This window comes from Schistocerca cancellata, unplaced genomic scaffold, assembly GCF_023864275.1.
Source record: "Schistocerca cancellata isolate TAMUIC-IGC-003103 unplaced genomic scaffold, iqSchCanc2.1 HiC_scaffold_640, whole genome shotgun sequence".
In the NCBI taxonomy this organism is placed as follows: domain Eukaryota; kingdom Metazoa; phylum Arthropoda; class Insecta; order Orthoptera; family Acrididae; genus Schistocerca; species Schistocerca cancellata.
The window spans coordinates 1-21,135 of NW_026046651.1; the positions used below are offsets into that span (position 1 = coordinate 1).

General features: G+C 54.7%; 18 non-coding genes and 4 pseudogenes across 18 annotated transcripts; all 22 read left to right on the plus strand.

Annotated features, from left to right (window-relative positions):
• The first annotated feature begins 144 nt into the window (after positions 1–144).
• Positions 145–263, plus strand: LOC126137272 (5S ribosomal RNA). The gene has a single exon (XR_007527941.1). It is a non-coding gene; the product is annotated as a 5S ribosomal RNA (ribosomal RNA).
• An 853-nt stretch (positions 264–1,116) lies between these two features.
• Positions 1,117–1,235, plus strand: LOC126137307 (5S ribosomal RNA). The gene has a single exon (XR_007527955.1). It is a non-coding gene; the product is annotated as a 5S ribosomal RNA (ribosomal RNA).
• Positions 1,236–2,089: 854 nt separating this feature from the next.
• On the plus strand, positions 2,090–2,209 carry LOC126137277 (5S ribosomal RNA; annotated as a pseudogene).
• An 844-nt stretch (positions 2,210–3,053) lies between these two features.
• LOC126137340 (5S ribosomal RNA) lies at positions 3,054–3,172 on the plus strand. The gene has a single exon (XR_007527985.1). It is a non-coding gene; the product is annotated as a 5S ribosomal RNA (ribosomal RNA).
• Positions 3,173–4,025: 853 nt separating this feature from the next.
• LOC126137319 (5S ribosomal RNA) lies at positions 4,026–4,144 on the plus strand. Its single transcript, XR_007527966.1, has one exon. It is a non-coding gene; the product is annotated as a 5S ribosomal RNA (ribosomal RNA).
• An 854-nt stretch (positions 4,145–4,998) lies between these two features.
• Positions 4,999–5,117, plus strand: LOC126137341 (5S ribosomal RNA). The gene has a single exon (XR_007527986.1). It is a non-coding gene; the product is annotated as a 5S ribosomal RNA (ribosomal RNA).
• An 853-nt stretch (positions 5,118–5,970) lies between these two features.
• LOC126137331 (5S ribosomal RNA) lies at positions 5,971–6,089 on the plus strand. The gene has a single exon (XR_007527977.1). It is a non-coding gene; the product is annotated as a 5S ribosomal RNA (ribosomal RNA).
• Positions 6,090–6,943: 854 nt separating this feature from the next.
• LOC126137280 (5S ribosomal RNA) lies at positions 6,944–7,063 on the plus strand (annotated as a pseudogene).
• An 844-nt stretch (positions 7,064–7,907) lies between these two features.
• Positions 7,908–8,026, plus strand: LOC126137342 (5S ribosomal RNA). Its single transcript, XR_007527987.1, has one exon. It is a non-coding gene; the product is annotated as a 5S ribosomal RNA (ribosomal RNA).
• Positions 8,027–8,879: 853 nt separating this feature from the next.
• On the plus strand, positions 8,880–8,998 carry LOC126137343 (5S ribosomal RNA). Its single transcript, XR_007527988.1, has one exon. It is a non-coding gene; the product is annotated as a 5S ribosomal RNA (ribosomal RNA).
• Positions 8,999–9,852: 854 nt separating this feature from the next.
• Positions 9,853–9,971, plus strand: LOC126137344 (5S ribosomal RNA). The gene has a single exon (XR_007527989.1). It is a non-coding gene; the product is annotated as a 5S ribosomal RNA (ribosomal RNA).
• Positions 9,972–10,824: 853 nt separating this feature from the next.
• Positions 10,825–10,943, plus strand: LOC126137278 (5S ribosomal RNA). The gene has a single exon (XR_007527945.1). It is a non-coding gene; the product is annotated as a 5S ribosomal RNA (ribosomal RNA).
• Positions 10,944–11,797: 854 nt separating this feature from the next.
• Positions 11,798–11,917, plus strand: LOC126137281 (5S ribosomal RNA; annotated as a pseudogene).
• An 844-nt stretch (positions 11,918–12,761) lies between these two features.
• LOC126137346 (5S ribosomal RNA) lies at positions 12,762–12,880 on the plus strand. The gene has a single exon (XR_007527990.1). It is a non-coding gene; the product is annotated as a 5S ribosomal RNA (ribosomal RNA).
• An 858-nt stretch (positions 12,881–13,738) lies between these two features.
• Positions 13,739–13,857, plus strand: LOC126137291 (5S ribosomal RNA). The gene has a single exon (XR_007527946.1). It is a non-coding gene; the product is annotated as a 5S ribosomal RNA (ribosomal RNA).
• An 854-nt stretch (positions 13,858–14,711) lies between these two features.
• On the plus strand, positions 14,712–14,830 carry LOC126137347 (5S ribosomal RNA). Its single transcript, XR_007527991.1, has one exon. It is a non-coding gene; the product is annotated as a 5S ribosomal RNA (ribosomal RNA).
• Positions 14,831–15,683: 853 nt separating this feature from the next.
• Positions 15,684–15,802, plus strand: LOC126137298 (5S ribosomal RNA). Its single transcript, XR_007527947.1, has one exon. It is a non-coding gene; the product is annotated as a 5S ribosomal RNA (ribosomal RNA).
• Positions 15,803–16,656: 854 nt separating this feature from the next.
• LOC126137282 (5S ribosomal RNA) lies at positions 16,657–16,776 on the plus strand (annotated as a pseudogene).
• An 843-nt stretch (positions 16,777–17,619) lies between these two features.
• LOC126137348 (5S ribosomal RNA) lies at positions 17,620–17,738 on the plus strand. The gene has a single exon (XR_007527992.1). It is a non-coding gene; the product is annotated as a 5S ribosomal RNA (ribosomal RNA).
• Positions 17,739–18,591: 853 nt separating this feature from the next.
• LOC126137299 (5S ribosomal RNA) lies at positions 18,592–18,710 on the plus strand. Its single transcript, XR_007527948.1, has one exon. It is a non-coding gene; the product is annotated as a 5S ribosomal RNA (ribosomal RNA).
• An 854-nt stretch (positions 18,711–19,564) lies between these two features.
• On the plus strand, positions 19,565–19,683 carry LOC126137349 (5S ribosomal RNA). Its single transcript, XR_007527993.1, has one exon. It is a non-coding gene; the product is annotated as a 5S ribosomal RNA (ribosomal RNA).
• Positions 19,684–20,536: 853 nt separating this feature from the next.
• On the plus strand, positions 20,537–20,655 carry LOC126137273 (5S ribosomal RNA). The gene has a single exon (XR_007527942.1). It is a non-coding gene; the product is annotated as a 5S ribosomal RNA (ribosomal RNA).
• The last annotated feature ends 480 nt before the right edge of the window (positions 20,656–21,135 follow it).

Below are 21,135 nucleotides of genomic sequence, written 5' to 3' on the forward strand. Positions count from 1 at the left end.
CCGGGCGCGCCTCCCCGCGCCGTCCTCGAGGAACTGGCGGTTGCGGAAGGAAGCGCTTTCGTCAAATGCGGCCGAAAACTAACATTTTGTGTGTTGGGAGAAAAGCCGAACGCGAATTCTGCCGTGCTCCTACATTAGATGAGCGCCAACGGCCATACCATGATGAATACACCGGTTCTCGTCCGATCACCGAAGTTAAGCATCATCGGGCCCTGCTAGTACTTGGATGGGTGACCGCCTGGGAAACCCGGGTGCTGTTGGCTCCCTTCCTGTTTTTTTTTTTTTGTTATGTCGCCAGCCCAATTTTCAAACTACCTTTCTGTTGTGACAAAGATGCTTCCTTAAACCGTTTAAACTACTGTAATGGTACGATAATGCAGTAATTAACTCAGTTTGAGGGAGAATGTGCTAACCAAGTTTGCCAAGAAGACTTTGAAAACGACAAAACAGTACGAATTGGCAGGTGATTTCTGAAATACGTCACCGCCTATTGTTGTGTAGGAATGTAGAGTTCCAAATTTGATTTGTAACCACGAATTTATTCCTTAGTCGTCTCGTCTCGTCTCGTCTCGTCTCGTCCCGCAGACGTTTTTCGTGCTTGCGCTGTCATATGGACCACGACCCGAGCGGCAGCGAGCGGCAGTCGAGCAAAGTCGGGACAAGTCGGGACGGGGACAGGGACAGGGATAGGAATGGTGCGAATGCACTGCAAACTACGCAGACACCTGGTGTGAGGCGCGGCGAGGCGAGGCGAGGCGAGGCGAGGAAGCCCACATCGCTACCAGTGGGCCCTCCAGCACGACACTGCCACACCCCGCACAGGCCCTCCGCTGAACACCAGGGACAAGATGCGTCCTCCGCTAGTGTCGAAGGCTGAACGCGCCCAGCGAATGACAGGGGGTGCAACGAGCAGCAGTGCGTCTCACACACGCGGCGGTGCGCCCGCCAATTCGGCCGTCACTCTGCTGGGACGCCGGGCGCGCCTCCCGCGCCGTCCTCGAGGAACTGGCGGTTGCGGAAGGAAGCGCTTTCGTCAAATGCGGCCGAAAACTAACATTTTGTGTGTTGGGAGAAAAGCCGAACGCGAATTCTGCCGTGCTCCTACATTAGATGAGCGCCAACGGCCATACCATGATGAATACACCGGTTCTCGTCCGATCACCGAAGTTAAGCATCATCGGGCCCTGCTAGTACTTGGATGGGTGACCGCCTGGGAAACCCGGGTGCTGTTGGCTCCCTTCCTGTTTTTTTTTTTTTGTTATGTCGCCAGCCCAATTTTCAAACTACCTTTCTGTTGTGACAAAGATGCTTCCTTAAACCGTTTAAACTACTGTAATGGTACGATAATGCAGTAATTAACTCAGTTTGAGGGAGAATGTGCTAACCAAGTTTGCCAAGAAGACTTTGAAAACGACAAAACAGTACGAATTGGCAGGTGATTTCTGAAATACGTCACCGCCTATTGTTGTGTAGGAATGTAGAGTTCCAAATTTGATTTGTAACCACGAATTTATTCCTTAGTCGTCTCGTCTCGTCTCGTCTCGTCTCGTCCCGCAGACGTTTTTCGTGCTTGCGCTGTCATATGGACCACGACCCGAGCGGCAGCGAGCGGCAGTCGAGCAAAGTCGGGACAAGTCGGGACGGGGACAGGGACAGGGATAGGAATGGTGCGAATGCACTGCAAACTACGCAGACACCTGGTGTGAGGCGCGGCGAGGCGAGGCGAGGCGAGGCGAGGAAGCCCACATCGCTACCAGTGGGCCCTCCAGCACGACACTGCCACACCCCGCACAGGCCCTCCGCTGAACACCAGGGACAAGATGCGTCCTCCGCTAGTGTCGAAGGCTGAACGCGCCCAGCGAATGACAGGGGGTGCAACGAGCAGCAGTGCGTCTCACACACGCGGCGGTGCGCCCGCCAATTCGGCCGTCACTCTGCTGGGACGCCGGGCGCGCCTCCCCGCGCCGTCCTCGAGGAACTGGCGGTTGCGGAAGGAAGCGCTTTCGTCAAATGCGGCCGAAAACTAACATTTTGTGTGTTGGGAGAAAAGCCGAACGCGAATTCTGCCGTGCTCCTACATTAGATGAGCGCCAACGGCGATACCATGATGAATACACCGGTTCTCGTCCGACCACCGAAGTTAAGCATCATCATGCCCGGCTAGTACTTGGATGGGTGACCGCCTGGGTCAACCCGGGTGCTGTTGGCTCCCTTCCCGTTTTTTTTTTTTTGTTATGTTGCCAGCCCAATTTTCAAACTACGTTTCTGTTGTGACAAAGATGCTTCCTTAAGCCTTTTAAACTACTGTAATGGTACGAAAATGCAGTAATTAACTCAGTTTGAGGGAGAATGTGCTAACCAAGTTTGCCAAGAAGACTTTGAAAACGACAAAACAGTACGAATCGGCAGGTGATTTCTGAAATACGTCACCGCCTATTGTTGTGTAGGAATGTAGTGTTCCAAATTTGATTTGTAACCACGAATTTATTCCTTAGTCGTCTCGTCTCGTCTCGTCCCGCAGACGTTTTTCGTGCTTGCGCTGTCATATGGACCACGACCCGAGCGGCAGCGAGCGGCAGTCGAGCAAAGTCGGGACAAGTCGGGACGGGGACAGGGACAGGGATAGGAATGGTGCGAATGCACTGCAAACTACGCAGACACCTGGTGTGAGGCGCGGCGAGGCGAGGCGAGGCGAGGCGAGGAAGCCCACATCGCTACCAGTGGGCCCTCCAGCACGACACTGCCACACCCCGCACAGGCCCTCCGCTGAACACCAGGGACAAGATGCGTCCTCCGCTAGTGTCGAAGGCTGAACGCGCCCAGCGAATGACAGGGGGTGCAACGAGCAGCAGTGCGTCTCACACACGCGGCGGTGCGCCCGCCAATTCGGCCGTCACTCTGCTGGGACGCCGGGCGCGCCTCCCCGCGCCGTCCTCGAGGAACTGGCGGTTGCGGAAGGAAGCGCTTTCGTCAAATGCGGCCGAAAACTAACATTTTGTGTGTTGGGAGAAAAGCCGAACGCGAATTCTGCCGTGCTCCTACATTAGATGAGCGCCAACGGCGATACCATGATGAATACACCGGTTCTCGTCCGATCACCGAAGTTAAGCATCATCGGGCCCTGCTAGTACTTGGATGGGTGACCGCCTGGGAAACCCGGGTGCTGTTGGCTCCCTTCCTGTTTTTTTTTTTTGTTATGTCGCCAGCCCAATTTTCAAACTACCTTTCTGTTGTGACAAAGATGCTTCCTTAAACCGTTTAAACTACTGTAATGGTACGATAATGCAGTAATTAACTCAGTTTGAGGGAGAATGTGCTAACCAAGTTTGCCAAGAAGACTTTGAAAACGACAAAACAGTACGAATTGGCAGGTGATTTCTGAAATACGTCACCGCCTATTGTTGTGTAGGAATGTAGAGTTCCAAATTTGATTTGTAACCACGAATTTATTCCTTAGTCGTCTCGTCTCGTCTCGTCTCGTCTCGTCCCGCAGACGTTTTTCGTGCTTGCGCTGTCATATGGACCACGACCCGAGCGGCAGCGAGCGGCAGTCGAGCAAAGTCGGGACAAGTCGGGACGGGGACAGGGACAGGGATAGGAATGGTGCGAATGCACTGCAAACTACGCAGACACCTGGTGTGAGGCGCGGCGAGGCGAGGCGAGGCGAGGCGAGGAAGCCCACATCGCTACCAGTGGGCCCTCCAGCACGACACTGCCACACCCCGCACAGGCCCTCCGCTGAACACCAGGGACAAGATGCGTCCTCCGCTAGTGTCGAAGGCTGAACGCGCCCAGCGAATGACAGGGGGTGCAACGAGCAGCAGTGCGTCTCACACACGCGGCGGTGCGCCCGCCAATTCGGCCGTCACTCTGCTGGGACGCCGGGCGCGCCTCCCCGCGCCGTCCTCGAGGAACTGGCGGTTGCGGAAGGAAGCGCTTTCGTCAAATGCGGCCGAAAACTAACATTTTGTGTGTTGGGAGAAAAGCCGAACGCGAATTCTGCCGTGCTCCTACATTAGATGAGCGCCAACGGCCATACCATGATGAATACACCGGTTCTCGTCCGATCACCGAAGTTAAGCATCATCGGGCCCTGCTAGTACTTGGATGGGTGACCGCCTGGGAAACCCGGGTGCTGTTGGCTCCCTTCCTGTTTTTTTTTTTTTGTTATGTCGCCAGCCCAATTTTCAAACTACCTTTCTGTTGTGACAAAGATGCTTCCTTAAACCGTTTAAACTACTGTAATGGTACGATAATGCAGTAATTAACTCAGTTTGAGGGAGAATGTGCTAACCAAGTTTGCCAAGAAGACTTTGAAAACGACAAAACAGTACGAATTGGCAGGTGATTTCTGAAATACGTCACCGCCTATTGTTGTGTAGGAATGTAGAGTTCCAAATTTGATTTGTAACCACGAATTTATTCCTTAGTCGTCTCGTCTCGTCTCGTCTCGTCTCGTCCCGCAGACGTTTTTCGTGCTTGCGCTGTCATATGGACCACGACCCGAGCGGCAGCGAGCGGCAGTCGAGCAAAGTCGGGACAAGTCGGGACGGGGACAGGGACAGGGATAGGAATGGTGCGAATGCACTGCAAACTACGCAGACACCTGGTGTGAGGCGCGGCGAGGCGAGGCGAGGCGAGGCGAGGAAGCCCACATCGCTACCAGTGGGCCCTCCAGCACGACACTGCCACACCCCGCACAGGCCCTCCGCTGAACACCAGGGACAAGATGCGTCCTCCGCTAGTGTCGAAGGCTGAACGCGCCCAGCGAATGACAGGGGGTGCAACGAGCAGCAGTGCGTCTCACACACGCGGCGGTGCGCCCGCCAATTCGGCCGTCACTCTGCTGGGACGCCGGGCGCGCCTCCCCGCGCCGTCCTCGAGGAACTGGCGGTTGCGGAAGGAAGCGCTTTCGTCAAATGCGGCCGAAAACTAACATTTTGTGTGTTGGGAGAAAAGCCGAACGCGAATTCTGCCGTGCTCCTACATTAGATGAGCGCCAACGGCGATACCATGATGAATACACCGGTTCTCGTCCGATCACCGAAGTTAAGCATCATCGGGCCCTGCTAGTACTTGGATGGGTGACCGCCTGGGAAACCCGGGTGCTGTTGGCTCCCTTCCTGTTTTTTTTTTTTGTTATGTCGCCAGCCCAATTTTCAAACTACCTTTCTGTTGTGACAAAGATGCTTCCTTAAACCGTTTAAACTACTGTAATGGTACGATAATGCAGTAATTAACTCAGTTTGAGGGAGAATGTGCTAACCAAGTTTGCCAAGAAGACTTTGAAAACGACAAAACAGTACGAATTGGCAGGTGATTTCTGAAATACGTCACCGCCTATTGTTGTGTAGGAATGTAGAGTTCCAAATTTGATTTGTAACCACGAATTTATTCCTTAGTCGTCTCGTCTCGTCTCGTCTCGTCTCGTCCCGCAGACGTTTTTCGTGCTTGCGCTGTCATATGGACCACGACCCGAGCGGCAGCGAGCGGCAGTCGAGCAAAGTCGGGACAAGTCGGGACGGGGACAGGGACAGGGATAGGAATGGTGCGAATGCACTGCAAACTACGCAGACACCTGGTGTGAGGCGCGGCGCGGCGAGGCGAGGCGAGGCGAGGAAGCCCACATCGCTACCAGTGGGCCCTCCAGCACGACACTGCCACACCCCGCACAGGCCCTCCGCTGAACACCAGGGACAAGATGCGTCCTCCGCTAGTGTCGAAGGCTGAACGCGCCCAGCGAATGACAGGGGGTGCAACGAGCAGCAGTGCGTCTCACACACGCGGCGGTGCGCCCGCCAATTCGGCCGTCACTCTGCTGGGACGCCGGGCGCGCCTCCCCGCGCCGTCCTCGAGGAACTGGCGGTTGCGGAAGGAAGCGCTTTCGTCAAATGCGGCCGAAAACTAACATTTTGTGTGTTGGGAGAAAAGCCGAACGCGAATTCTGCCGTGCTCCTACATTAGATGAGCGCCAACGGCCATACCATGATGAATACACCGGTTCTCGTCCGATCACCGAAGTTAAGCATCATCGGGCCCTGCTAGTACTTGGATGGGTGACCGCCTGGGAAACCCGGGTGCTGTTGGCTCCCTTCCTGTTTTTTTTTTTTTGTTATGTCGCCAGCCCAATTTTCAAACTACCTTTCTGTTGTGACAAAGATGCTTCCTTAAACCGTTTAAACTACTGTAATGGTACGATAATGCAGTAATTAACTCAGTTTGAGGGAGAATGTGCTAACCAAGTTTGCCAAGAAGACTTTGAAAACGACAAAACAGTACGAATTGGCAGGTGATTTCTGAAATACGTCACCGCCTATTGTTGTGTAGGAATGTAGAGTTCCAAATTTGATTTGTAACCACGAATTTATTCCTTAGTCGTCTCGTCTCGTCTCGTCTCGTCTCGTCCCGCAGACGTTTTTCGTGCTTGCGCTGTCATATGGACCACGACCCGAGCGGCAGCGAGCGGCAGTCGAGCAAAGTCGGGACAAGTCGGGACGGGGACAGGGACAGGGATAGGAATGGTGCGAATGCACTGCAAACTACGCAGACACCTGGTGTGAGGCGCGGCGAGGCGAGGCGAGGCGAGGCGAGGAAGCCCACATCGCTACCAGTGGGCCCTCCAGCACGACACTGCCACACCCCGCACAGGCCCTCCGCTGAACACCAGGGACAAGATGCGTCCTCCGCTAGTGTCGAAGGCTGAACGCGCCCAGCGAATGACAGGGGGTGCAACGAGCAGCAGTGCGTCTCACACACGCGGCGGTGCGCCCGCCAATTCGGCCGTCACTCTGCTGGGACGCCGGGCGCGCCTCCCCGCGCCGTCCTCGAGGAACTGGCGGTTGCGGAAGGAAGCGCTTTCGTCAAATGCGGCCGAAAACTAACATTTTGTGTGTTGGGAGAAAAGCCGAACGCGAATTCTGCCGTGCTCCTACATTAGATGAGCGCCAACGGCGATACCATGATGAATACACCGGTTCTCGTCCGACCACCGAAGTTAAGCATCATCATGCCCGGCTAGTACTTGGATGGGTGACCGCCTGGGTCAACCCGGGTGCTGTTGGCTCCCTTCCCGTTTTTTTTTTTTTGTTATGTTGCCAGCCCAATTTTCAAACTACGTTTCTGTTGTGACAAAGATGCTTCCTTAAGCCTTTTAAACTACTGTAATGGTACGAAAATGCAGTAATTAACTCAGTTTGAGGGAGAATGTGCTAACCAAGTTTGCCAAGAAGACTTTGAAAACGACAAAACAGTACGAATCGGCAGGTGATTTCTGAAATACGTCACCGCCTATTGTTGTGTAGGAATGTAGTGTTCCAAATTTGATTTGTAACCACGAATTTATTCCTTAGTCGTCTCGTCTCGTCTCGTCCCGCAGACGTTTTTCGTGCTTGCGCTGTCATATGGACCACGACCCGAGCGGCAGCGAGCGGCAGTCGAGCAAAGTCGGGACAAGTCGGGACGGGGACAGGGACAGGGATAGGAATGGTGCGAATGCACTGCAAACTACGCAGACACCTGGTGTGAGGCGCGGCGAGGCGAGGCGAGGCGAGGCGAGGAAGCCCACATCGCTACCAGTGGGCCCTCCAGCACGACACTGCCACACCCCGCACAGGCCCTCCGCTGAACACCAGGGACAAGATGCGTCCTCCGCTAGTGTCGAAGGCTGAACGCGCCCAGCGAATGACAGGGGGTGCAACGAGCAGCAGTGCGTCTCACACACGCGGCGGTGCGCCCGCCAATTCGGCCGTCACTCTGCTGGGACGCCGGGCGCGCCTCCCCGCGCCGTCCTCGAGGAACTGGCGGTTGCGGAAGGAAGCGCTTTCGTCAAATGCGGCCGAAAACTAACATTTTGTGTGTTGGGAGAAAAGCCGAACGCGAATTCTGCCGTGCTCCTACATTAGATGAGCGCCAACGGCGATACCATGATGAATACACCGGTTCTCGTCCGATCACCGAAGTTAAGCATCATCGGGCCCTGCTAGTACTTGGATGGGTGACCGCCTGGGAAACCCGGGTGCTGTTGGCTCCCTTCCTGTTTTTTTTTTTTGTTATGTCGCCAGCCCAATTTTCAAACTACCTTTCTGTTGTGACAAAGATGCTTCCTTAAACCGTTTAAACTACTGTAATGGTACGATAATGCAGTAATTAACTCAGTTTGAGGGAGAATGTGCTAACCAAGTTTGCCAAGAAGACTTTGAAAACGACAAAACAGTACGAATTGGCAGGTGATTTCTGAAATACGTCACCGCCTATTGTTGTGTAGGAATGTAGAGTTCCAAATTTGATTTGTAACCACGAATTTATTCCTTAGTCGTCTCGTCTCGTCTCGTCTCGTCTCGTCCCGCAGACGTTTTTCGTGCTTGCGCTGTCATATGGACCACGACCCGAGCGGCAGCGAGCGGCAGTCGAGCAAAGTCGGGACAAGTCGGGACGGGGACAGGGACAGGGATAGGAATGGTGCGAATGCACTGCAAACTACGCAGACACCTGGTGTGAGGCGCGGCGAGGCGAGGCGAGGCGAGGCGAGGAAGCCCACATCGCTACCAGTGGGCCCTCCAGCACGACACTGCCACACCCCGCACAGGCCCTCCGCTGAACACCAGGGACAAGATGCGTCCTCCGCTAGTGTCGAAGGCTGAACGCGCCCAGCGAATGACAGGGGGTGCAACGAGCAGCAGTGCGTCTCACACACGCGGCGGTGCGCCCGCCAATTCGGCCGTCACTCTGCTGGGACGCCGGGCGCGCCTCCCCGCGCCGTCCTCGAGGAACTGGCGGTTGCGGAAGGAAGCGCTTTCGTCAAATGCGGCCGAAAACTAACATTTTGTGTGTTGGGAGAAAAGCCGAACGCGAATTCTGCCGTGCTCCTACATTAGATGAGCGCCAACGGCCATACCATGATGAATACACCGGTTCTCGTCCGATCACCGAAGTTAAGCATCATCGGGCCCTGCTAGTACTTGGATGGGTGACCGCCTGGGAAACCCGGGTGCTGTTGGCTCCCTTCCTGTTTTTTTTTTTTTGTTATGTCGCCAGCCCAATTTTCAAACTACCTTTCTGTTGTGACAAAGATGCTTCCTTAAACCGTTTAAACTACTGTAATGGTACGATAATGCAGTAATTAACTCAGTTTGAGGGAGAATGTGCTAACCAAGTTTGCCAAGAAGACTTTGAAAACGACAAAACAGTACGAATTGGCAGGTGATTTCTGAAATACGTCACCGCCTATTGTTGTGTAGGAATGTAGAGTTCCAAATTTGATTTGTAACCACGAATTTATTCCTTAGTCGTCTCGTCTCGTCTCGTCTCGTCTCGTCCCGCAGACGTTTTTCGTGCTTGCGCTGTCATATGGACCACGACCCGAGCGGCAGCGAGCGGCAGTCGAGCAAAGTCGGGACAAGTCGGGACGGGGACAGGGACAGGGATAGGAATGGTGCGAATGCACTGCAAACTACGCAGACACCTGGTGTGAGGCGCGGCGAGGCGAGGCGAGGCGAGGCGAGGAAGCCCACATCGCTACCAGTGGGCCCTCCAGCACGACACTGCCACACCCCGCACAGGCCCTCCGCTGAACACCAGGGACAAGATGCGTCCTCCGCTAGTGTCGAAGGCTGAACGCGCCCAGCGAATGACAGGGGGTGCAACGAGCAGCAGTGCGTCTCACACACGCGGCGGTGCGCCCGCCAATTCGGCCGTCACTCTGCTGGGACGCCGGGCGCGCCTCCCCGCGCCGTCCTCGAGGAACTGGCGGTTGCGGAAGGAAGCGCTTTCGTCAAATGCGGCCGAAAACTAACATTTTGTGTGTTGGGAGAAAAGCCGAACGCGAATTCTGCCGTGCTCCTACATTAGATGAGCGCCAACGGCGATACCATGATGAATACACCGGTTCTCGTCCGATCACCGAAGTTAAGCATCATCGGGCCCTGCTAGTACTTGGATGGGTGACCGCCTGGGAAACCCGGGTGCTGTTGGCTCCCTTCCTGTTTTTTTTTTTTGTTATGTCGCCAGCCCAATTTTCAAACTACCTTTCTGTTGTGACAAAGATGCTTCCTTAAACCGTTTAAACTACTGTAATGGTACGATAATGCAGTAATTAACTCAGTTTGAGGGAGAATGTGCTAACCAAGTTTGCCAAGAAGACTTTGAAAACGACAAAACAGTACGAATTGGCAGGTGATTTCTGAAATACGTCACCGCCTATTGTTGTGTAGGAATGTAGAGTTCCAAATTTGATTTGTAACCACGAATTTATTCCTTAGTCGTCTCGTCTCGTCTCGTCTCGTCTCGTCCCGCAGACGTTTTTCGTGCTTGCGCTGTCATATGGACCACGACCCGAGCGGCAGCGAGCGGCAGTCGAGCAAAGTCGGGACAAGTCGGGACGGGGACAGGGACAGGGATAGGAATGGTGCGAATGCACTGCAAACTACGCAGACACCTGGTGTGAGGCGCGGCGCGGCGAGGCGAGGCGAGGCGAGGAAGCCCACATCGCTACCAGTGGGCCCTCCAGCACGACACTGCCACACCCCGCACAGGCCCTCCGCTGAACACCAGGGACAAGATGCGTCCTCCGCTAGTGTCGAAGGCTGAACGCGCCCAGCGAATGACAGGGGGTGCAACGAGCAGCAGTGCGTCTCACACACGCGGCGGTGCGCCCGCCAATTCGGCCGTCACTCTGCTGGGACGCCGGGCGCGCCTCCCCGCGCCGTCCTCGAGGAACTGGCGGTTGCGGAAGGAAGCGCTTTCGTCAAATGCGGCCGAAAACTAACATTTTGTGTGTTGGGAGAAAAGCCGAACGCGAATTCTGCCGTGCTCCTACATTAGACGAGCGCCAACGGCCATACCATGATGAATACACCGGTTCTCGTCCGATCACCGAAGTTAAGCATCATCGGGCCCTGCTAGTACTTGGATGGGTGACCGCCTGGGAAACCCGGGTGCTGTTGGCTCCCTTCCTGTTTTTTTTTTTTTGTTATGTCGCCAGCCCAATTTTCAAACTACCTTTCTGTTGTGACAAAGATGCTTCCTTAAACCGTTTAAACTACTGTAATGGTACGATAATGCAGTAATTAACTCAGTTTGAGGGAGAATGTGCTAACCAAGTTTGCCAAGAAGACTTTGAAAACGACAAAACAGTACGAATTGGCAGGTGATTTCTGAAATACGTCACCGCCTATTGTTGTGTAGGAATGTAGAGTTCCAAATTTGATTTGTAACCACGAATTTATTCCTTAGTCGTCTCGTCTCGTCTCGTCTCGTCTCGTCCCGCAGACGTTTTTCGTGCTTGCGCTGTCATATGGACCACGACCCGAGCGGCAGCGAGCGGCAGTCGAGCAAAGTCGGGACAAGTCGGGACGGGGACAGGGACAGGGATAGGAATGGTGCGAATGCACTGCAAACTACGCAGACACCTGGTGTGAGGCGCGGCGAGGCGAGGCGAGGCGAGGCGAGGAAGCCCACATCGCTACCAGTGGGCCCTCCAGCACGACACTGCCACACCCCGCACAGGCCCTCCGCTGAACACCAGGGACAAGATGCGTCCTCCGCTAGTGTCGAAGGCTGAACGCGCCCAGCGAATGACAGGGGGTGCAACGAGCAGCAGTGCGTCTCACACACGCGGCGGTGCGCCCGCCAATTCGGCCGTCACTCTGCTGGGACGCCGGGCGCGCCTCCCCGCGCCGTCCTCGAGGAACTGGCGGTTGCGGAAGGAAGCGCTTTCGTCAAATGCGGCCGAAAACTAACATTTTGTGTGTTGGGAGAAAAGCCGAACGCGAATTCTGCCGTGCTCCTACATTAGATGAGCGCCAACGGCGATACCATGATGAATACACCGGTTCTCGTCCGACCACCGAAGTTAAGCATCATCATGCCCGGCTAGTACTTGGATGGGTGACCGCCTGGGTCAACCCGGGTGCTGTTGGCTCCCTTCCCGTTTTTTTTTTTTTGTTATGTTGCCAGCCCAATTTTCAAACTACGTTTCTGTTGTGACAAAGATGCTTCCTTAAGCCTTTTAAACTACTGTAATGGTACGAAAATGCAGTAATTAACTCAGTTTGAGGGAGAATGTGCTAACCAAGTTTGCCAAGAAGACTTTGAAAACGACAAAACAGTACGAATCGGCAGGTGATTTCTGAAATACGTCACCGCCTATTGTTGTGTAGGAATGTAGTGTTCCAAATTTGATTTGTAACCACGAATTTATTCCTTAGTCGTCTCGTCTCGTCTCGTCCCGCAGACGTTTTTCGTGCTTGCGCTGTCATATGGACCACGACCCGAGCGGCAGCGAGCGGCAGTCGAGCAAAGTCGGGACAAGTCGGGACGGGGACAGGGACAGGGATAGGAATGGTGCGAATGCACTGCAAACTACGCAGACACCTGGTGTGAGGCGCGGCGAGGCGAGGCGAGGCGAGGCGAGGAAGCCCACATCGCTACCAGTGGGCCCTCCAGCACGACACTGCCACACCCCGCACAGGCCCTCCGCTGAACACCAGGGACAAGATGCGTCCTCCGCTAGTGTCGAAGGCTGAACGCGCCCAGCGAATGACAGGGGGTGCAACGAGCAGCAGTGCGTCTCACACACGCGGCGGTGCGCCCGCCAATTCGGCCGTCACTCTGCTGGGACGCCGGGCGCGCCTCCCCGCGCCGTCCTCGAGGAACTGGCGGTTGCGGAAGGAAGCGCTTTCGTCAAATGCGGCCGAAAACTAACATTTTGTGTGTTGGGAGAAAAGCCGAACGCGAATTCTGCCGTGCTCCTACATTAGATGAGCGCCAACGGCGATACCATGATGAATACACCGGTTCTCGTCCGATCACCGAAGTTAAGCATCATCGGGCCCTGCTAGTACTTGGATGGGTGACCGCCTGGGAAACCCGGGTGCTGTTGGCTCCCTTCCTGTTTTTTTTTTTTGTTATGTCGCCAGCCCAATTTTCAAACTACCTTTCTGTTGTGACAAAGATGCTTCCTTAAACCGTTTAAACTACTGTAATGGTACGATAATGCAGTAATTAACTCAGTTTGAGGGAGAATGTGCTAACCAAGTTTGCCAAGAAGACTTTGAAAACGACAAAACAGTACGAATTGGCAGGTGATTTCTGAAATACGTCACCGCCTATTGTTGTGTAGGAATGTAGAGTTCCAAATTTGATTTGTAACCACGAATTTATTCCTTAGTCGTCTCGTCTCGTCTCGTCTCGTCTCGTCCCGCAGACGTTTTTCGTGCTTGCGCTGTCATATGGACCACGACCCGAGCGGCAGCGAGCGGCAGTCGAGCAAAGTCGGGACAAGTCGGGACGGGGACAGGGACAGGGATAGGAATGGTGCGAATGCACTGCAAACTACGCAGACACCTGGTGTGAGGCGCGGCGCGGCGAGGCGAGGCGAGGCGAGGCGAGGAAGCCCACATCGCTACCAGTGGGCCCTCCAGCACGACACTGCCACACCCCGCACAGGCCCTCCGCTGAACACCAGGGACAAGATGCGTCCTCCGCTAGTGTCGAAGGCTGAACGCGCCCAGCGAATGACAGGGGGTGCAACGAGCAGCAGTGCGTCTCACACACGCGGCGGTGCGCCCGCCAATTCGGCCGTCACTCTGCTGGGACGCCGGGCGCGCCTCCCCGCGCCGTCCTCGAGGAACTGGCGGTTGCGGAAGGAAGCGCTTTCGTCAAATGCGGCCGAAAACTAACATTTTGTGTGTTGGGAGAAAAGCCGAACGCGAATTCTGCCGTGCTCCTACATTAGATGAGCGCCAACGGCCATACCATGATGAATACACCGGTTCTCGTCCGATCACCGAAGTTAAGCATCATCGGGCCCTGCTAGTACTTGGATGGGTGACCGCCTGGGAAACCCGGGTGCTGTTGGCTCCCTTCCTGTTTTTTTTTTTTTGTTATGTCGCCAGCCCAATTTTCAAACTACCTTTCTGTTGTGACAAAGATGCTTCCTTAAACCGTTTAAACTACTGTAATGGTACGATAATGCAGTAATTAACTCAGTTTGAGGGAGAATGTGCTAACCAAGTTTGCCAAGAAGACTTTGAAAACGACAAAACAGTACGAATTGGCAGGTGATTTCTGAAATACGTCACCGCCTATTGTTGTGTAGGAATGTAGAGTTCCAAATTTGATTTGTAACCACGAATTTATTCCTTAGTCGTCTCGTCTCGTCTCGTCTCGTCTCGTCCCGCAGACGTTTTTCGTGCTTGCGCTGTCATATGGACCACGACCCGAGCGGCAGCGAGCGGCAGTCGAGCAAAGTCGGGACAAGTCGGGACGGGGACAGGGACAGGGATAGGAATGGTGCGAATGCACTGCAAACTACGCAGACACCTGGTGTGAGGCGCGGCGAGGCGAGGCGAGGCGAGGCGAGGAAGCCCACATCGCTACCAGTGGGCCCTCCAGCACGACACTGCCACACCCCGCACAGGCCCTCCGCTGAACACCAGGGACAAGATGCGTCCTCCGCTAGTGTCGAAGGCTGAACGCGCCCAGCGAATGACAGGGGGTGCAACGAGCAGCAGTGCGTCTCACACACGCGGCGGTGCGCCCGCCAATTCGGCCGTCACTCTGCTGGGACGCCGGGCGCGCCTCCCCGCGCCGTCCTCGAGGAACTGGCGGTTGCGGAAGGAAGCGCTTTCGTCAAATGCGGCCGAAAACTAACATTTTGTGTGTTGGGAGAAAAGCCGAACGCGAATTCTGCCGTGCTCCTACATTAGATGAGCGCCAACGGCGATACCATGATGAATACACCGGTTCTCGTCCGATCACCGAAGTTAAGCATCATCGGGCCCTGCTAGTACTTGGATGGGTGACCGCCTGGGAAACCCGGGTGCTGTTGGCTCCCTTCCTGTTTTTTTTTTTTGTTATGTCGCCAGCCCAATTTTCAAACTACCTTTCTGTTGTGACAAAGATGCTTCCTTAAACCGTTTAAACTACTGTAATGGTACGATAATGCAGTAATTAACTCAGTTTGAGGGAGAATGTGCTAACCAAGTTTGCCAAGAAGACTTTGAAAACGACAAAACAGTACGAATTGGCAGGTGATTTCTGAAATACGTCACCGCCTATTGTTGTGTAGGAATGTAGAGTTCCAAATTTGATTTGTAACCACGAATTTATTCCTTAGTCGTCTCGTCTCGTCTCGTCTCGTCTCGTCCCGCAGACGTTTTTCGTGCTTGCGCTGTCATATGGACCACGACCCGAGCGGCAGCGAGCGGCAGTCGAGCAAAGTCGGGACAAGTCGGGACGGGGACAGGGACAGGGATAGGAATGGTGCGAATGCACTGCAAACTACGCAGACACCTGGTGTGAGGCGCGGCGCGGCGAGGCGAGGCGAGGCGAGGAAGCCCACATCGCTACCAGTGGGCCCTCCAGCACGACACTGCCACACCCCGCACAGGCCCTCCGCTGAACACCAGGGACAAGATGCGTCCTCCGCTAGTGTCGAAGGCTGAACGCGCCCAGCGAATGACAGGGGGTGCAACGAGCAGCAGTGCGTCTCACACACGCGGCGGTGCGCCCGCCAATTCGGCCGTCACTCTGCTGGGACGCCGGGCGCGCCTCCCCGCGCCGTCCTCGAGGAACTGGCGGTTGCGGAAGGAAGCGCTTTCGTCAAATGCGGCCGAAAACTAACATTTTGTGTGTTGGGAGAAAAGCCGAACGCGAATTCTGCCGTGCTCCTACATTAGATGAGCGCCAACGGCCATACCATGATGAATACACCGGTTCTCGTCCGATCACCGAAGTTAAGCATCATCGGGCCCTGCTAGTACTTGGATGGGTGACCGCCTGGGAAACCCGGGTGCTGTTGGCTCCCTTCCTGTTTTTTTTTTTTTGTTATGTCGCCAGCCCAATTTTCAAACTACCTTTCTGTTGTGACAAAGATGCTTCCTTAAACCGTTTAAACTACTGTAATGGTACGATAATGCAGTAATTAACTCAGTTTGAGGGAGAATGTGCTAACCAAGTTTGCCAAGAAGACTTTGAAAACGACAAAACAGTACGAATTGGCAGGTGATTTCTGAAATACGTCACCGCCTATTGTTGTGTAGGAATGTAGAGTTCCAAATTTGATTTGTAACCACGAATTTATTCCTTAGTCGTCTCGTCTCGTCTCGTCTCGTCTCGTCCCGCAGACGTTTTTCGTGCTTGCGCTGTCATATGGACCACGACCCGAGCGGCAGCGAGCGGCAGTCGAGCAAAGTCGGGACAAGTCGGGACGGGGACAGGGACAGGGATAGGAATGGTGCGAATGCACTGCAAACTACGCAGACACCTGGTGTGAGGCGCGGCGAGGCGAGGCGAGGCGAGGCGAGGAAGCCCACATCGCTACCAGTGGGCCCTCCAGCACGACACTGCCACACCCCGCACAGGCCCTCCGCTGAACACCAGGGACAAGATGCGTCCTCCGCTAGTGTCGAAGGCTGAACGCGCCCAGCGAATGACAGGGGGTGCAACGAGCAGCAGTGCGTCTCACACACGCGGCGGTGCGCCCGCCAATTCGGCCGTCACTCTGCTGGGACGCCGGGCGCGCCTCCCCGCGCCGTCCTCGAGGAACTGGCGGTTGCGGAAGGAAGCGCTTTCGTCAAATGCGGCCGAAAACTAACATTTTGTGTGTTGGGAGAAAAGCCGAACGCGAATTCTGCCGTGCTCCTACATTAGATGAGCGCCAACGGCGATACCATGATGAATACACCGGTTCTCGTCCGACCACCGAAGTTAAGCATCATCATGCCCGGCTAGTACTTGGATGGGTGACCGCCTGGGTCAACCCGGGTGCTGTTGGCTCCCTTCCCGTTTTTTTTTTTTGTTATGTTGCCAGCCCAATTTTCAAACTACGTTTCTGTTGTGACAAAGATGCTTCCTTAAGCCTTTTAAACTACTGTAATGGTACGAAAATGCAGTAATTAACTCAGTTTGAGGGAGAATGTGCTAACCAAGTTTGCCAAGAAGACTTTGAAAACGACAAAACAGTACGAATCGGCAGGTGATTTCTGAAATACGTCACCGCCTATTGTTGTGTAGGAATGTAGAGTTCCAAATTTGATTTGTAACCACGAATTTATTCCTTAGTCGTCTCGTCTCGTCTCGTCCCGCAGACGTTTTTCGTGCTTGCGCTGTCATATGGACCACGACCCGAGCGGCAGCGAGCGGCAGTCGAGCAAAGTCGGGACAAGTCGGGACGGGGACAGGGACAGGGATAGGAATGGTGCGAATGCACTGCAAACTACGCAGACACCTGGTGTGAGGCGCGGCGAGGCGAGGCGAGGCGAGGCGAGGAAGCCCACATCGCTACCAGTGGGCCCTCCAGCACGACACTGCCACACCCCGCACAGGCCCTCCGCTGAACACCAGGGACAAGATGCGTCCTCCGCTAGTGTCGAAGGCTGAACGCGCCCAGCGAATGACAGGGGGTGCAACGAGCAGCAGTGCGTCTCACACACGCGGCGGTGCGCCCGCCAATTCGGCCGTCACTCTGCTGGGACGCCGGGCGCGCCTCCCCGCGCCGTCCTCGAGGAACTGGCGGTTGCGGAAGGAAGCGCTTTCGTCAAATGCGGCCGAAAACTAACATTTTGTGTGTTGGGAGAAAAGCCGAACGCGAATTCTGCCGTGCTCCTACATTAGATGAGCGCCAACGGCGATACCATGATGAATACACCGGTTCTCGTCCGATCACCGAAGTTAAGCATCATCGGGCCCTGCTAGTACTTGGATGGGTGACCGCCTGGGAAACCCGGGTGCTGTTGGCTCCCTTCCTGTTTTTTTTTTTTGTTATGTCGCCAGCCCAATTTTCAAACTACCTTTCTGTTGTGACAAAGATGCTTCCTTAAACCGTTTAAACTACTGTAATGGTACGATAATGCAGTAATTAACTCAGTTTGAGGGAGAATGTGCTAACCAAGTTTGCCAAGAAGACTTTGAAAACGACAAAACAGTACGAATTGGCAGGTGATTTCTGAAATACGTCACCGCCTATTGTTGTGTAGGAATGTAGAGTTCCAAATTTGATTTGTAACCACGAATTTATTCCTTAGTCGTCTCGTCTCGTCTCGTCTCGTCTCGTCCCGCAGACGTTTTTCGTGCTTGCGCTGTCATATGGACCACGACCCGAGCGGCAGCGAGCGGCAGTCGAGCAAAGTCGGGACAAGTCGGGACGGGGACAGGGACAGGGATAGGAATGGTGCGAATGCACTGCAAACTACGCAGACACCTGGTGTGAGGCGCGGCGAGGCGAGGCGAGGCGAGGCGAGGAAGCCCACATCGCTACCAGTGGGCCCTCCAGCACGACACTGCCACACCCCGCACAGGCCCTCCGCTGAACACCAGGGACAAGATGCGTCCTCCGCTAGTGTCGAAGGCTGAACGCGCCCAGCGAATGACAGGGGGTGCAACGAGCAGCAGTGCGTCTCACACACGCGGCGGTGCGCCCGCCAATTCGGCCGTCACTCTGCTGGGACGCCGGGCGCGCCTCCCCGCGCCGTCCTCGAGGAACTGGCGGTTGCGGAAGGAAGCGCTTTCGTCAAATGCGGCCGAAAACTAACATTTTGTGTGTTGGGAGAAAAGCCGAACGCGAATTCTGCCGTGCTCCTACATTAGATGAGCGCCAACGGCCATACCATGATGAATACACCGGTTCTCGTCCGATCACCGAAGTTAAGCATCATCGGGCCCTGCTAGTACTTGGATGGGTGACCGCCTGGGAAACCCGGGTGCTGTTGGCTCCCTTCCTGTTTTTTTTTTTTTGTTATGTCGCCAGCCCAATTTTCAAACTACCTTTCTGTTGTGACAAAGATGCTTCCTTAAACCGTTTAAACTACTGTAATGGTACGATAATGCAGTAATTAACTCAGTTTGAGGGAGAATGTGCTAACCAAGTTTGCCAAGAAGACTTTGAAAACGACAAAACAGTACGAATTGGCAGGTGATTTCTGAAATACGTCACCGCCTATTGTTGTGTAGGAATGTAGAGTTCCAAATTTGATTTGTAACCACGAATTTATTCCTTAGTCGTCTCGTCTCGTCTCGTCTCGTCTCGTCCCGCAGACGTTTTTCGTGCTTGCGCTGTCATATGGACCACGACCCGAGCGGCAGCGAGCGGCAGTCGAGCAAAGTCGGGACAAGTCGGGACGGGGACAGGGACAGGGATAGGAATGGTGCGAATGCACTGCAAACTACGCAGACACCTGGTGTGAGGCGCGGCGAGGCGAGGCGAGGCGAGGCGAGGAAGCCCACATCGCTACCAGTGGGCCCTCCAGCACGACACTGCCACACCCCGCACAGGCCCTCCGCTGAACACCAGGGACAAGATGCGTCCTCCGCTAGTGTCGAAGGCTGAACGCGCCCAGCGAATGACAGGGGGTGCAACGAGCAGCAGTGCGTCTCACACACGCGGCGGTGCGCCCGCCAATTCGGCCGTCACTCTGCTGGGACGCCGGGCGCGCCTCCCCGCGCCGTCCTCGAGGAACTGGCGGTTGCGGAAGGAAGCGCTTTCGTCAAATGCGGCCGAAAACTAACATTTTGTGTGTTGGGAGAAAAGCCGAACGCGAATTCTGCCGTGCTCCTACATTAGATGAGCGCCAACGGCGATACCATGATGAATACACCGGTTCTCGTCCGATCACCGAAGTTAAGCATCATCGGGCCCTGCTAGTACTTGGATGGGTGACCGCCTGGGAAACCCGGGTGCTGTTGGCTCCCTTCCTGTTTTTTTTTTTTGTTATGTCGCCAGCCCAATTTTCAAACTACCTTTCTGTTGTGACAAAGATGCTTCCTTAAACCGTTTAAACTACTGTAATGGTACGATAATGCAGTAATTAACTCAGTTTGAGGGAGAATGTGCTAACCAAGTTTGCCAAGAAGACTTTGAAAACGACAAAACAGTACGAATTGGCAGGTGATTTCTGAAATACGTCACCGCCTATTGTTGTGTAGGAATGTAGAGTTCCAAATTTGATTTGTAACCACGAATTTATTCCTTAGTCGTCTCGTCTCGTCTCGTCTCGTCTCGTCCCGCAGACGTTTTTCGTGCTTGCGCTGTCATATGGACCACGACCCGAGCGGCAGCGAGCGGCAGTCGAGCAAAGTCGGGACAAGTCGGGACGGGGACAGGGACAGGGATAGGAATGGTGCGAATGCACTGCAAACTACGCAGACACCTGGTGTGAGGCGCGGCGCGGCGAGGCGAGGCGAGGCGAGGAAGCCCACATCGCTACCAGTGGGCCCTCCAGCACGACACTGCCACACCCCGCACAGGCCCTCCGCTGAACACCAGGGACAAGATGCGTCCTCCGCTAGTGTCGAAGGCTGAACGCGCCCAGCGAATGACAGGGGGTGCAACGAGCAGCAGTGCGTCTCACACACGCGGCGGTGCGCCCGCCAATTCGGCCGTCACTCTGCTGGGACGCCGGGCGCGCCTCCCCGCGCCGTCCTCGAGGAACTGGCGGTTGCGGAAGGAAGCGCTTTCGTCAAATGCGGCCGAAAACTAACATTTTGTGTGTTGGGAGAAAAGCCGAACGCGAATTCTGCCGTGCTCCTACATTAGATGAGCGCCAACGGCGATACCATGATGAATACACCGGTTCTCGTCCGATCACCGAAGTTAAGCATCATCGGGCCCTGCTAGTACTTGGATGGGTGACCGCCTGGGAAACCCGGGTGCTGTTGGCTCCCTTCCTGTTTTTTTTTTTTTGTTATGTCGCCAGCCCAATTTTCAAACTACCTTTCTGTTGTGACAAAGATGCTTCCTTAAACCGTTTAAACTACTGTAATGGTACGATAATGCAGTAATTAACTCAGTTTGAGGGAGAATGTGCTAACCAAGTTTGCCAAGAAGACTTTGAAAACGACAAAACAGTACGAATTGGCAGGTGATTTCTGAAATACGTCACCGCCTATTGTTGTGTAGGAATGTAGAGTTCCAAATTTGATTTGTAACCACGAATTTATTCCTTAGTCGTCTCGTCTCGTCTCGTCTCGTCTCGTCCCGCAGACGTTTTTCGTGCTTGCGCTGTCATATGGACCACGACCCGAGCGGCAGCGAGCGGCAGTCGAGCAAAGTCGGGACAAGTCGGGACGGGGACAGGGACAGGGATAGGAATGGTGCGAATGCACTGCAAACTACGCAGACACCTGGTGTGAGGCGCGGCG